The sequence below is a fragment of the Triticum dicoccoides genome, chromosome 5B, assembly GCF_002162155.2.
Source record: "Triticum dicoccoides isolate Atlit2015 ecotype Zavitan chromosome 5B, WEW_v2.0, whole genome shotgun sequence".
Classification (NCBI taxonomy): domain Eukaryota; kingdom Viridiplantae; phylum Streptophyta; class Magnoliopsida; order Poales; family Poaceae; genus Triticum; species Triticum dicoccoides.
In genome coordinates this window covers 705,712,277-705,727,384 of record NC_041389.1, presented here as the reverse complement: position 1 = coordinate 705,727,384, position 15,108 = coordinate 705,712,277, and positions in this window count along the sequence as shown.

Here is a 15,108-nt window from a genome sequence, read left to right as displayed (position 1 = left end):
TTTAGTTTACTGTCCGTGTGCGCGCCTGGCCACGGCTGGGGCTTTTTTTAAAAAAAATTGTCACATACATTAAATTTTAAAAATGTTCATAAGTTGACTAAGCCATGACAGCAGTAACACATTCATACAAATATAATATGTTTCACACATAATAATATAAATCGCATGTCCTCATATAAATCGCATGTCTCATAACATTGAACAAGGTGGCATAAACATTAACTCAAAGTGCCATGTCTATTATTCTTAAAAAAATGAACTGAAAGTGGTAATGACTTTCATCGAACAAGGTGGTTTAAAAAATAAACTCAAAGTGCCATGTCTCTTATTCTTAAACAAATAAATTGAAATTGCCAGTGCCTTCAATTGATTATGAATACTTCATCTTTATGCCCGGTTCCTACATAACAAATTGTAAACAACTCATCAGACAATTGTGAAGAGAGAACCAAAAAATAATTAAAATTATGAAAAACTTACTTTTCATTTTCAGGGCACGTTTGCCGTCTATGGCCCTCTATCTTACAAATGCCACAAAGAGGACCGGGTTTTTTCTCAGAAAATGATTTTGGTCTTCCATTTTTTGTAACATTTGGATCTTTCTTTGCCCGCCCTGTCCTGCTCTGTTTAGGGGCGCCCTTCGTGGAAACTTTCACGGGATCACCTATGACATCAACATGTTGTTCCGACTGACGTGGCTCCTCATGCACATTTCTTGTACTACCAACAACATCATCATCAGGGACCTTTTTCTTTGCTATTATATTCTGCAGACACTGCATCAACTCATCATAGACGAATGGATCATTTGAAGCAACATGAAAAGCTTCAGCTCCTGTTATACTGAGTTGACTATAGCGAGCACGCTGCTCAGCCCCTGTCCAACCCCAGCCAAACAAGTCACTCTTTCGCTATGCAGGCAGCCCACCTCTCGCAACTTTCGACATCCTCTTAAGGATGCAACACTTAGGTATTTTAGATATTTTGAGATGAACCAACACATACAGAATGTGTTTGCAAGGCAATCCTTTCCGAAGCATTCGTCCACAACTGCAGTCTATCGTATTCTCAGAGTTTTCAGCTCGATAATTCACGCTGAACTGAAATTTCCGGTTATTTCTCCATGTCACGATGAAGGTGTGGCAGTCAACTCCCACTAGCGTCTCGAAAATCTCAAGCTCTCCCATCTTCTTCAGATCTTGTTGAAGAATATAAAAATTGCAATGAGTGAATACTTCGGCGGCATGCTTCTCAATATCCTTATATTCTGTGACTGATGGTGGCAATGACTGATTTGAAACACAGTCATCATGCGCCTTGTTCTCACGTAGTCGGACTATGCAATTCTCATAATGCACAACTAGGTCAACAATAGTCATACCGCCGTCCAAGTGCAGGTGAAGACAAGAGTTAAGACTTTCACTCCTCTGATTACTGCGCATACCCAGAAAAAAACCATCTGACAGATATGATGCTGCCCACAGACTCCTCTTCCTATACATCCTACTCAACCACTCTTCTGTTTTATCAGTCTTCCATTTATGAACGAAAGCGTGCCATCTCACCTCAAAGTTGGCTGGAGAGGTGGAGTAGTACAAGAGTGCCCTGAACTCACTTAGCGATTTGTAATTAAGGTGCTTCTGCATGTTTTTTTCCACTTGCCATGAGCAGAGATGGTGCAACACATCAACCAAAACCAACCGAATAGCTCGTATCATTGCAGCGTCTTCATTTGTGATGATTGACCTTGGCTTTTTCTGACAATTGGCCTTCAGGAATGTCTGGAGCAGCCACACGTACGTCGCTTCGGTCTCGTCGGACACAATGGCACAACCAAAAACTGTGGTGCAACGGTGATTGTTTACACCAACAGAGGGGATGAACGGCATACCGTATCTGTTCATCTTATATGTGCTGTCAAACACTGTGACATCTCCATACAATTGATAGTCCCGCCGCGACTGTGCATCGCACCAGAACATGCTCTTCAAACGGCCCTCCTTATCGAGCACGCACTCAAAGAAAAACTCTGGATCCTTCTCCTTTCTGCTCCTCATAATCCCGATTGCCGTGTTAGCATCACCCTTCGCAATCAACTTCATTTTTTCTCGGCAACATAGGTTGTACATGTCTCGTCTCAGAAACCCACACTTATCATACGAGCCATACCTGCTAATGAAGTTGTCAACGATGATATGCTTTCTGATCCCAGCTCCTTCCATCGCCAAGATCTCAGCTATCTGGTGATCTCCCATCACTCGATGTGACCGCAGAAATACCACCTCATCTGGTCTAGCCAACAAATGGTTGTGATCATCCATAAAAGCTGCCACGAACCAAACTCCACGTCCTTTGTCCAACTTCACGAGTAAATGTGCGCCACACTCGCAACAGGTCTTTGGTCTTAGCCTGTGGGTACGGCCCTCCGGGTTTAAAAATTTACTGAGACGCTTTCCTACCCTCGAGCAAACGTATCTCCTATACCGAACAGTGGTTGAAAGTCATTTTCCTCGTTTCACCTTATCTTTTCTGATACTGAATCCACGGTCTTTGACATAGTTATTATAGAACATGTGAGCCTCCCATTGTGATGCAAATATCATACCCATAACCTTCAACTGTGTCTCCAGCGCACGTTGCTGGATTTCAGCTTCCTCAATGTCCATATTAGCTCCATCCTCATGCTCATATCCATATTCACCACTCCAACCATCAAAGTTAGCCTACAATATTCCACATAAGCAAGTGTAAGTTGTCATTACCAACTATTTATTATTCAATGACATCTTAAATTTTGGACCAAACCTGGCTTATGTTATCCTCGAAAGATTCAACACCATGATTTTCCTCGTTCTGAACATTAATATCCTCCTGCACATAAAAAAATCATATGCACGTTTAAGTACCATATGGTTCTTCATCCGACAAAAAGAATGTACAAGACACTTACGTTTTCACTACAAGCACCCTCCTCCTTCTTTTCAAAATCCTCCTCAGGTTAATTATCGTACGACGACCAGGATTCTTTGTCGCTGCCATCATCATCATCTTTACTATCATTACCATTCGTACGATCAACACTATCGCTACCATCCCACTCACTCGTGTCCAAAAACAGATCCGTAAATCCAGTTTCTTTATCCATTAAATGATCTCTCAACCAACACTGCAATATTATAATAAAAATTGATCTATCAATTTTAAATCAAATTAAATGTACTACGATCATACAGATGAGAAATTCTTATCTAACAAGTGATTGCATATAATTATTTACAGATTCAATTTTTTTGACAAACTAGAAGGCTTACATGGCATGCACGTGCACTTCGGCCCGCCTGGCGTGGCTGCGGACGGCGAGGACGTTCCCGGAGAGGTTGATCACGGAGTTGCGGGCGGCGACGGCATCCACGTAGGCCACGTCACCGCGACGACCTGCACGGAGGCGACATCACGTACGGCGGGCGACTCCAAGATTTGTCCGCGCCGGCCAGATCCCGGGTGAAGACGGGGAGAAGGTGGCGATCGGCCGAACGGGAAGACGTTGGAATTGGCAGCGTGATCACGTCTAGATCGGCGGGGAAAGGCGGCTATCAGCGGGTAAGGGCGGTGATCGGCGGGGCGGGGCGACGTTGGAATGGGCCGCGTGATCAGCGCAGGTCGTGGGTTTTTTTTTCACGCGACGGGGAGAGGGTAGTTGCGAGCCAGCCGTATCGGCTCAAGCAGTGCGCTCGACTCTACCTGTATGGGTACGCCGCATACGGCGCGGGATACGTTAAGCACCGTATGCCCAAAATGCCCTTATACGTTAAGCGGGGGGGTGTACCGAAGCAGACCTCTGCTTTGTATTGATCTGAGATAATTACAAGGGTAGGTTACACGAGTATATAAAGAGCTAGAGCTAGCCTAATACATAATCGAGTCAGTTGATTGTTCCAGCCCAAACCGAACACGGACAGTGTGGTTATTTCCAACAGGGGCGGCGCCACCGTAGGGGCAGGTATGGGCGCCCGCCCCAGGTAGCTGTAATATACGCCTTTAAATACCTGTTGATTGCCGAGGGAGAGGGGGTCGACAGGCGGGCGCTGGTGGAGGACGCGATAACCGGCCGCCTGGCCAAGCCGCCGAGGACTGGGCGGGGTGGCATGGTCCACCAGTGCAGCAGCCCTTTCAACCCAACTCCGGCTCGGGCGGCGGCTTCGGCCCTGCTCCTGGCTCCTTCGTCGGGCAGCAAGGACCTCAGCAGATGCGGCCCATGGAGTTCTTCGCTCCAGGTCAAGCACAATTCAGGAAAGGTACTTATCATGCTCCAATTCAGCCAGGCTACAGTTTTGAGCAGCAGATGCCGGTGGGTGGAGGGAACTTTGGTAATTTTTTCCATGCTGGGATGAATACTCAACACAATGGGCAAGGGTAAGGACAAAAATATTGCTGGATTTGGTTTTGTACATGCTGGTGCTGGGACTAGTAGTGGTGCTAATTCTGCTGATGGTAGACCTCCTTTAGTCTGCTATAAGTGTGAGCTCCCTGGCCATGGGATCAAGGATTGTAAAACTGCTCTGTTCTGTGTGAACTTTACCAAGAGGGATTCTCATCTATCTCGGAAATGCTCACTATTGACGCAACCTAAGGCGATAGCTGGATTGATTGGTATGGGAGCTGATGGGCTTCAGATGTTCTCTGCTCGTACTGGAAAGAAGCCGGAGTCAGATAAAACTAAGGAGGCGATTGCTGTTGTCACTGTTAAAGATGGGATGCTCACTGCACAACAACTGGTTAACTCTTTGAGCATGATGTTTCAATGGGGATGGGAGTGGCGGGCTAAACCGTATCTAAAAAATAAATTTCTGGTGAAGTTCCCTTCAATACAAAAAATTGATGAAATGAAAACCTATGGCTTCTTTGGGTTGATTGGTAGCAGAGTCAGTATAAAGATAAGCAGATGGACAAATTCCTCGATGGCATCGTACAAGCTATATGTATGCTGTGTGACAATTAGCGGAGTGCCAGAAACCTTGCAACACTACCAAGGGTTTTGTGAGGTTGGGTCACTGATTGGTGAGGTCCTTGAGATCGATATGGAATTGTACAGGCAATGTGAGGTTCTTAGAGCAAAAATAGGGGTTATGGACCCAAGAAAAATACCATCAAGTGTGCCTCTTAATGAGGGTGGCTACATTTATGACATTTACTTCGATTTGGAAGATATTGTGGAAGAAGGAGGTCCAATGGAAGGGGGAATTTTAGTGAGTAATCCCAGAAACATTATCGTGAATGTTAGTGTTGCTGAAAAAAGACCTAGAGATAAGGCAAATGGAGATGATGCAGGATGCAGTAAATCTCCGAGGAATGAACTACATGTAGGTACAAATACAGCTTACGATGAAGATACACACAGGGAAGAAGTTATTTCTAGCCAGTATGAAGTTGACATGAACTTAATTGCTGAGAGAGAAACTAGGAAAAAACTGCTTGAGAAAAAAATGTCAAATGAGAAACTACTCTCCGGAGTGGAACAAGTTAATGCTGAATTCGCCAAAGACTCAGCTGTGCTGGAAGACTTTACTGATGATGTGGATTATCAGAAAGAAGATGAGTTTGATTGTACACAGGACCCTGATGACTTTGCGAGGCGACTTGGCATTGGTACACAAAAAATTGGTGAGATCAATGAGGCAGTTGACAGAGAGATGCTTGGTGGTGATCCTGATGAAGTACAGAATGACGTTGATAAAGAGAATGAAAAGCCTGTGTGTCTGAATTTGACTGCTGCACCTGTGGGGAAAGATAGTGGTCTGGGGAAGAACCCTTGTGTGATTATGTCTGAAAATGCGTTACAAAACCCATTACCTGATATTGGCGGGGGAGTTGATGCTACCAAAATGAATCTCGTCGAGGCTGCTGCTAGAGTTCAAAAGCCTAAGGACAAAGCTGCTTCCGACGAGGCAGCAAGAAGAAGGAGCGACAGGAACAAGAAAAAAGATGAAGGACAAACTTTTGATAAAGCTACGGAGATGGCTAGAAAGAAAAACCTCGAGATAACCCCGGGTGAGACCACAATACCTACTGTTTTAAATAATGTACCTAGCTTTATTTCCCATATTACTAGTTGTATTGGTGTTAGCTTAGGTAGGAGTCCTGAGGAAATAGAGCGATCTATTTCTATGATTAAGGAATTAGAAAAGTCTAGAAGTGATTTATTTACTGCCAGATTAAGGAAAGAGGATAGAAAAGATAATGATACTGAGTCAAAACTGGATAGTTTTGACCCTGATGCTATTAAGAACTTAGCTTCTGATTCTGATTCTGATTCCGAAGAGGATGTGGATCTAAGAGAGGAAATATTGATGTTATCTTCTCTGTTTAAACCTAAAAGAAAGGTTTGCACTGGTGCATTCAGTGTTAAACCAAAGGTTCGCTGTAATGTTGGTAATGATACCTGATTATATATATAGTATTTTTATGGCTGGTATTTTTTGGAATGCTAGAGGATTAGGGGAACCTGAAAAGAGAACATTTCTCGCAGAAACTATCTCGGAGCATAAGCTAGAATTTATTTGTATTCAAGAGACAAAAAAGAGTGCGTTCCCTGACCCCTGGCTGGCTGGGCTTAGCGGCCGTTTCACCTTTATTTGGCTTTGGCAGCCATCTGTTGGTGCTTCGGGTGGCTTGCTTATGGGGGTTAGAGAAGATTTATTTGAAGTAGATACTTGTGTAGCTAGTAAATACTTGACTAGGATGACTCTTATGGATAAGAGGACGGGCTTCAAATGGAATCTGGTCAATGTCTATGGACCTGCTCACTCCAGAGACAAAGAATATTTTTTAATTGATTTTGTGCATATGCTTGGGTGTAATGATCATCCTTTTGTTGTTGGCGGTGATTTTAATATCATTAGGAGGAGCAAAGATAGGAACAAGGTCAAGAAGCTTCCTAAATGGTCTTTTTTTCAATTCTATTATTGAGCATTGGGGCCTGAAGGAGCTTGAGCTTTCTGGGCGAAATTTTACTTGGTCGAATAACCAGATTGATCCCCTTTTTGTTAAGTTGGATAGGATCTTAGTTAGCCCTGCCTGGGAGTTAAAATGTCCACTAGTTAATGTCAGGACACTGGTTAGAGGTGTCTCTGACCATGCAGCCTTGCTTATGCATAACGGGGTTAAAACCGTTACAACTAATAAACCTTTTCGTTTTGAATTATGTTTGTTTACCAAAGATGATCTTGCTGCTGTAGTTAATAAAATTTGGCATTCTAATGTGAATGGCAAGGATAATTTGGCCATTTGGATGCAGAAAATGAGGAATTTGAGAAGATGCCTGAAAGGCTGGAATCTCAATGTGGAGGGGGCTTATAGGAAAAAGAGAAACACTTTAAGTTCTCAACTAGATGATCTTGATAGGAGTTGTGAGCTAACTGGGTTATCAGTAGCTGGCTATGAACTTAGGAAAGACCTTCAACGTAGTTTGAATAAGATTTTGAGAGAGGAGGAAATCAAATGGTATCAGCGCTCTAAAGAGAGAGATCTCAGGGAAGGGAATAACATCACTAGATATTTTATGATTAAGGCGAGCGGTAGGAAAAGAAAGAACAAGATCTTTCGTTTTGTGCAGGATGGGGTTATTATCCAGGGTGATAAAGAGCTACTGGACTATGCTACCAAGTTCTATAAAGAGCTTTTTGGTCCTATAGACCTTTTACCTATCTCCCTAAGTATTCTTGTTCCTACTTGTTTAGATATTAAACATAAGAAAATGTTAACTGCTAGATTCTCCTTGGAAGAGATCAAGCTTGCTGTCTTCTCTATGAAACGCATCCGAGCGGCTGGCCCCGATGGAATGCCCGTTGAATTTTACCAAGTATTTTGGATTTAATTTGTTCCGATCTACTTCAGTTGTTTAATGATTTTTTTTGATGGCAAATTGGACCTCTCTAGGCTCAATTATGGTGTTGTTACATTGATTGCGAAAGGCCAGGGGGCTGATAAGATTCAGATGTATAGACCTATCTGTATGCTTAATGTTCCTTTTAAGATTTTTACCAAGGTTTTGAACACTAGAGCTATGTTAGTTGCGGACAAGATAGTGTCTAAGATCCAAATAGCTTTCATGAAAGGACGTTATTTGTTGGATAATGTAGTAATGTTGCATGAGACCAAGCACTATCTTCATAGAAACAAGTTCTCCGGTGTGCTTTTTAAAGTTGATTTTGAGAAACCTTACGATAAAATTAACTGGGACTTTATGCTTTCTGTGTTAGAAATGAAAGGGTTCCCTGAAAAGTTTATTCATTGGACCAAGTCAGCCATTGTTGATGGCAAAGTCGCTATTACTTTAAATGATATGTTGGGTAATTATTTTACTACTAGAAAAGGTCTAAGGAAGGGGGATCCCTTCTCCCCCTTGCTGTTTAATATAGCTGTTGATGTCCTGGTGACCCTGGTTGGAAGGGCTCAGGAGCAAGGGTTTATAAAAGGTCTAGCCCCTCAGATTTATGAAGGTGGCCTTTCTGTTTTACAATATGCTGACGACACGATTTTTTGTTTTGAGGACGACTTGGAAGGAGCTAGGAATCTTAAAATCATCCTTTGTGTCTGTGAGCACTTGACTGGTCTAAAAATTAATTTTTTAAAAAGTGAGGTTTACTGCTTCGGTGAGGCGAAAGTAAGACAGGAGGAATATGCTCGGATTTTTACTTGCACGATTGGAACCTTTCCTTTTCGCTACCTGGGTATGCCTCTACACTATAAGAAACTTAGTAATAGCGATTGGAAACCTGCTAAGGAGAAATGTGAGAAGAAAGCAGCTACCTGGCAAGGGAGCTTGCTTCCTATGGGAGAGAGACTTATTCTAACTGAGACTTGCTTGAGTAGTGTTCCTAGTCACATGCTTTCCTTCTTTACATTGCCTAAAGGTGTGGGTAAACGCTTTGATTTTTTCCGAGCTCGTTTGGTTTGGCAAGAAAGGGAGGGAGTGCGGAAGTACCACCTGGTCAACTGGAATGATGTGTGCCAATCTAGGGACCAGGGAGGACTGGGGGTTACTAATCTAGATGTTAAAAATGTTAGTCTTCTTTGTAAGTGGCTCTGGAGACTTGAAAATGAGGAGGGGGACTGGCAGGAGCTGATTAGAGCAAAGTATCTGAAGAAGAAAACTTTGACTCAATGTGAATCATCTCCTAACAACTTCCACTTCTCGAATGGCTTAATGGAAGTTAAGAATACTTTCTATAGCTGTTGTCAGAGAATTATGGGGGATGGTCGTAAAACTAGATTTTGGGAAGATGCGTGGATAAAGGATAAACCTCTTTGTTTGATTTTTCCTCATCTTTATAATCTAACTTTTTGCAAACATGTTACTGTTGCGAAAGTATTTACCATGGAGTTTAATTGCATTAGGTTCAGAAGATGTTTACATGGGGAGACTCTTGATATGTGGAATAAGTTACTTGATATGTGTGGTCAGGTAATTTTGTCGGATAAGCCTGACAAAGTTAAATGGCTACTTGCAAACTCTGGTAGCTTTTCCGTTAAATCTCTGTATCACTATCTTATAGCTAGACAAGTCGTTTTCCCTTTTAAAAAACTATGGAGGATGAAGATGCCTCTTAAAGTTAAGGCACTCTCTTGGTTAGTATTCAAAAATAGGATTCTGACCAAGGACAATCTGAATAAAAAAGGCTGGAAAGGTGCTAAGTTTTGTGAATTTTGTGACTGTGAAGAGAGTGTGAATCATTTATTTTTCTCTTGTTCCTTAGCTAAGTTCCTGTGGAATATTGTCAGATGTGCTCTAGGGAGCCAGAGAGCTCCAATGTCTTTTTTTGACTTATGCCAGAACTGGTTGTCTAGCTATACTGGCAAAGATAGAGTAGTTGTTTTATTGGGTAGTGCTGCTCTATTGTGGTCTATATGGAAAACAAGGAACAAATCCTGTTTTCAAAGTGTTATGCCTAGAGATCCTACTGGCATTATCTTTCTTGTATGTTCCCTACTTGACTCATGGAAAAATCTGCAGAAAAGAGGGGTGCAAAGCATGCTTCATCAGGTGTCTAGGCGTATCGTGAGGGTGACTCGTGATATCTTCAGAGGAGGGCATGGTGTGGCGCCGCATGTGAGAAGGATTTTGTGAAGCTAGACGCTGGAAATGCTTGCTGGCTTCAAAGCATTTATGTTAATTTGGTTATTGTCATTTAGTCTGCTGATACCTTTGTAGCTAGCGTAGTACTAGGCCCTTCCATGGCTAGTTTTGGACAGTTTGAAGCATCCTGATGTGGTGATATATATCAGTGGTGTGATGATTAGGCTGGATAGGATGGAGCATCCTGATGTGGCTTCTAGATCAGTGATGTAAATGGTGGTTTGATGCCTTGTAACCAACTCCATTTTCATAATGAAAATGGGGGCCGTGTGGCCCCTTCATTCGAAAAAAAACCTGTTGATTTACCCATCTCAGCAGGCAGTACCGATTCGTTTTGGGGTAGAGGAACAACGTGAGATAAGGAACGAAGATCAAACAAATCTCTCTAGACGTGGGCTAGCACTTAAGTGGCCCAGTTGCTGCCCAGATAAGATAGCGTGAGATAGATGACTACAACAAGCTATTTCATGCATCAATAGCCGGACTTTCTAAATCCGCCCCCCCTAAACGTCTATAGATGCGTCCGGGCGCGTTCGCGGACAATGATTGGTCACCTCTCAAATGTCCTCTTTCACATCTAGGGACATTATTAGCAAATCATCAAATCCATACAATTACATTGCAAGGTAAAACCTAGTCTAATCTTCGCTGACGCCCATCCTTGGTTGTTCCCTTCCATGCCCATGTCTGTCGGCCGTGAGACCCGCAAAGTGAAGATTCGGTGCCGTCAAGGACGAGTACGACATGGGACACGGACTGGCCAACATGAGACATGAGGCGCCATCGGCTGTCTTCCATGCCCTACTCCTCCTTGTCGAAACCCGTGGCCTGGACTTCATCGGTCGACGTGAACTCCACGACAGACGTAGACATGCCAGCTCATGGTTGGATATCGGACCCGCCACCCTGCAGGTCGTGATGTACATTGCCGTTTACCTCCGACCCGAAGCCCAATGATGCGGGGAAGATGCGCCACCAAAGAGGTTGCGTCGTCGTGACATGTCTCCAACGTATCTATAATTTTTTTATTGTTCCATGCTATTATATTACCTGTTTTGGATGTTTATGGGCTTTACTTTACACTTTTATATCATTTTTGGGACTAACCTACTAACCGGAGGCCCAGCCTGAATTGTAATTTTTTTGCCTATTTCAGTGTTTCGCAGAAAAGAAATATCAAACGGAGTCCAAACGCGATGAAACCTTCGGGAACGATCTTTTTGGAACAAATGCAAACTAGGAGACTTGGAGTGGACGTGAAGAAGCGGACGAGGCGGCCACGAGGGTGCCTGGCGCGCCCTGTAAGGGTGGGCGCGCCCCCTACCCTCGTGGGCCCCTCGAGCGTCCACCGACCTACTTCTTTCTCCTATATATATCTACGTACCCCGAAACCATCCAGGAGCACCACGAAAACCTTTCTGTATCCGCGAGATCCCATCTTGGAGCCTTCGTCGGCCCTCCGCCGAAGGGGGAATCGACCATGGAGGGCCTCTCCATCACCACCAAGGCCTCTCCGATGAGTTATGAGTAGTTTACCACAGACCTTCGGGTCCATAGTTATTAGCTAGATGTCTTCTTCTCTCTCTTCGATTCTCAATACAAAGTTCTCCTTCCTCTTTTTGGAGATCTATTCGATGTAACTCTTTTTTGCGGTGTGTTTGTCGAGATCCGATGAATTGTGGGTTTATGATCAAGTTTATCTACGAGAAATATTTGAATCTCCTCTGAATTCTTTTATGTATGATTGATTATCTTTGCAAGTCTCTTCGAATTATCAGTTTGGTTTGGCCTACTAGATTGATCTTTCTTTCCACGGGAGAAGTGCTTAGCTTTGGGTTCAATCTTGCGGTGTCCTTTCCAAGTGACAGCAGGGGCAGCAAGGCACGTATTGTATTGTTGCCATCGAGGATAAAAAGATGGGGTTTATATCATATTGCATGAGTTTGTCCCTCTACATCATGTCATCTTGCTTAATGCGTTACTCTGTTCTTATGAACTTAATACTCTAGATGCAGGCAGGAGTCGGTCGATGTGTGGAGTAATAGTAGTAGATGCCGAATCGTTTCGATCTACTTGTTGCGGACGTGATGCCTATATATATGATCATGCCTAGATATTCTCATAACTATGCACTTTTCTATCAATTGCTCAACAGTGATTTGTTCACCCACCGTAATAATTATGCTATCTTGAGAGAAGCCACTAGTGAAACCTATGCCCCCCGGGTCTATCTTTTATCATTTAAGTTTTCCATCTATTTTTATTTGCATCTTTTACTTTCCAATCGATATCATAAAAATACCAAAAATATTTATCTTATCATATTATCTCTATCAGATCTCACTTTTGCAAGTTTTCCATGAAGGGATTGACAACCCCTTTATCGCGTTGATTGCGAGGTTCTTGTTTGTTTGTGTAGGTGCGTGGGACTTTTGAGGAGCCTCCTACTGGAATGATATCTTGGTTCTCAAAACTGAGGGAAATACTTACGCTACTTTGCTGCATTACCCTTTCCTCTTCAAGGGAAAAACCAACGCATGCTCAAGAGGTAGCACGCTGCCCCGGCATTGGGGTGCAAGATGGACCACACCGCTTCCGGGGTGCGGCTTGATAACCCACAAGTATAGGGGTTCGCAATTGTTTTCGAGGGTAGAGTATTCAACCCAAATTTATTGATTCGACACAAGGGGAGCCAAATAATATTCTCAAGTATTAGCAGTTGAATTGTCAATTCAACCACACCTGGATGACTTAGTATCTGCAGCAAAGTATTTAGTAGCAAAGTAGTATGATAGTAATGGTAATAGTGGCAAAAGTAACGATAGCAGTTTTGTAGAAATTGTAACAGTAACAACGGTAAATTAAATAAGCAAAGCACAATATGTGAAAAGCTCGTAGGCATTGGATCAGTGATGGATAATTATGTCGGATGCAATTTATCATGTAATAGTTATAACATAGGGTGACACAAAACTAGCTCCAGTTCATCAATGTAATGTAGGCATGTATTCCGAATATAGTCATACGTGCTTATGGAAAAGAACTTGCATGGCATCTTTTGTCCTACCCTCCCGTGGCAACGGGGTCCTAATGGAAACTAAGGGATATTAAGGCCCCCTTTTAGTAGAGTACCGGACCAAAGCATTAACACATAGTGAATACATGAACTCCTCAAACTACAGTCGTCACCGAGAAGTATCCCGATTATTGTCAATTCGGGGTTGTCGGATCATAACACATAATAGGTGACTATAAACTTGCAAGATAGGATCAAGAACTCCCATATATTCATGAAAACATAATAGGTTCAGATCTGAAATCATGGCACTCGAGCCCTAGTGACAAGTATTAAGCATAGCAAAGTCATAGCAACATCAATCTCAGAACATAGTGGATACTACGGACCAAACCCTAAAAAAACTAACTTGATTACATGGTAAATCTCATCCAACCCATCACCGTCCAGCAAGCCTACGATGGAATTACTCATGCACGGCGGTGAGCATCATGAAATTCGTGATGGAGTATGGTTGATGATGACGACGACGACGAATCCCCCTCTCCGGAGCCCCGAACGGACTCCAGATCAGCCCTCCCGAGAGAGATTAGGGCTTGGCAACGGCTCCATATCGCAAAACGCGATGAAACTTTCTCTCTGATTTTTTTCTCCGCGAAAGAGAATATATGGAGTTGGAATTGAGGTCGGTGGATGTCCAGGGGGCCCACAAGACAGGGGGGCGCGCCCCCACCCTCGTGGACAGGGTGTTGGCCCCCTGACGCTATTTCTTTCGCCAATATTTTTTATTAATTCTGAAAAGTTGCTCCGTGGATTTCCAGGACATTCCGAGAACTTTTATTTCTGCACAAAAATAACACCATGGCAGTTCTGCTGAAAACAGCGTCAGTCTGGGTTAGTTCCATTCAAATCATGCAAATTAGAGTCCAAAACAAGGGCAAATGTGTTTAGAAAAGTAGATACGACGGAGATGTATCAACTCCCCCAAGCTTAAACCTTTGCTTGTCCTCAAGCAATTCAGTTGACAAACTGAAAGTGATAAAGAAAAACTTTTACAAACTCCATTTTCTCTTGTTGTAAATATGTAAAGCCAACAATGAAGTTTTCAGCAAAGATTATGAACTAACCATATTCACAATAACACTTAGGTCTCATATTTACTCATATCAATGGCATAATCAACTAGCGAGCAATAATAATAAAACTCGGATGACAACAATTTCTCAAAACAATCATAATATGATATAACAAGATGGTATCTCGCTAGCCCTTTCTGAGACCGCAAAACATAAATGCAGAGCACCTTTAAAGATCAAGGACTGACTAAACATTGTTATTCATGGTAAAAGAGATCCAGTCAAGTCATACCCGATATAAACTAATAGTAATGCATGCAAATGACAGTGTGCTCTCTAGCGGATGCTTTTTAATAAGAGGGTGATGACTCAACGTAAAAGTAAATAGATAGGCCCTTCGCAGAGGGAAGCATGGATTTATAGAGGTGCCAGAGCTTGATTTTGAAATAGAGACTAGAGAACTCTGTCAATCATTGTCTTATCTGGAAGATTAACTCCCACTTTATTCAAGCGATTATAGTACCCAGACAATCTGAGCACATGCTCACTACTTGAGCTATTCTCCTCCATCTTTTAGCTATAGAACTTGTTGGAGACTTCATATCTCTCAACTCGGATATTTGCTTGAAATATTAATTTCAACTCCTGGAACATCTCATATGGTCCATGACGTTCAAAATGTCTTTCAAGTCCCGATTCTAAGCCGTTAAGCATGGTGCACTTAACTATCAAGTAGTCATCATATTGAGCTAGCCAAACGTTCATAATGTCTGCATCTGCTCTTGCAATAGGTCTGTCACCTAGCGGTGCATCAAGGACAAAATTCTTCTGTGCAGCAATGAGGATAAACCTCATATCAGGGACCCACTATCATCTTTCAA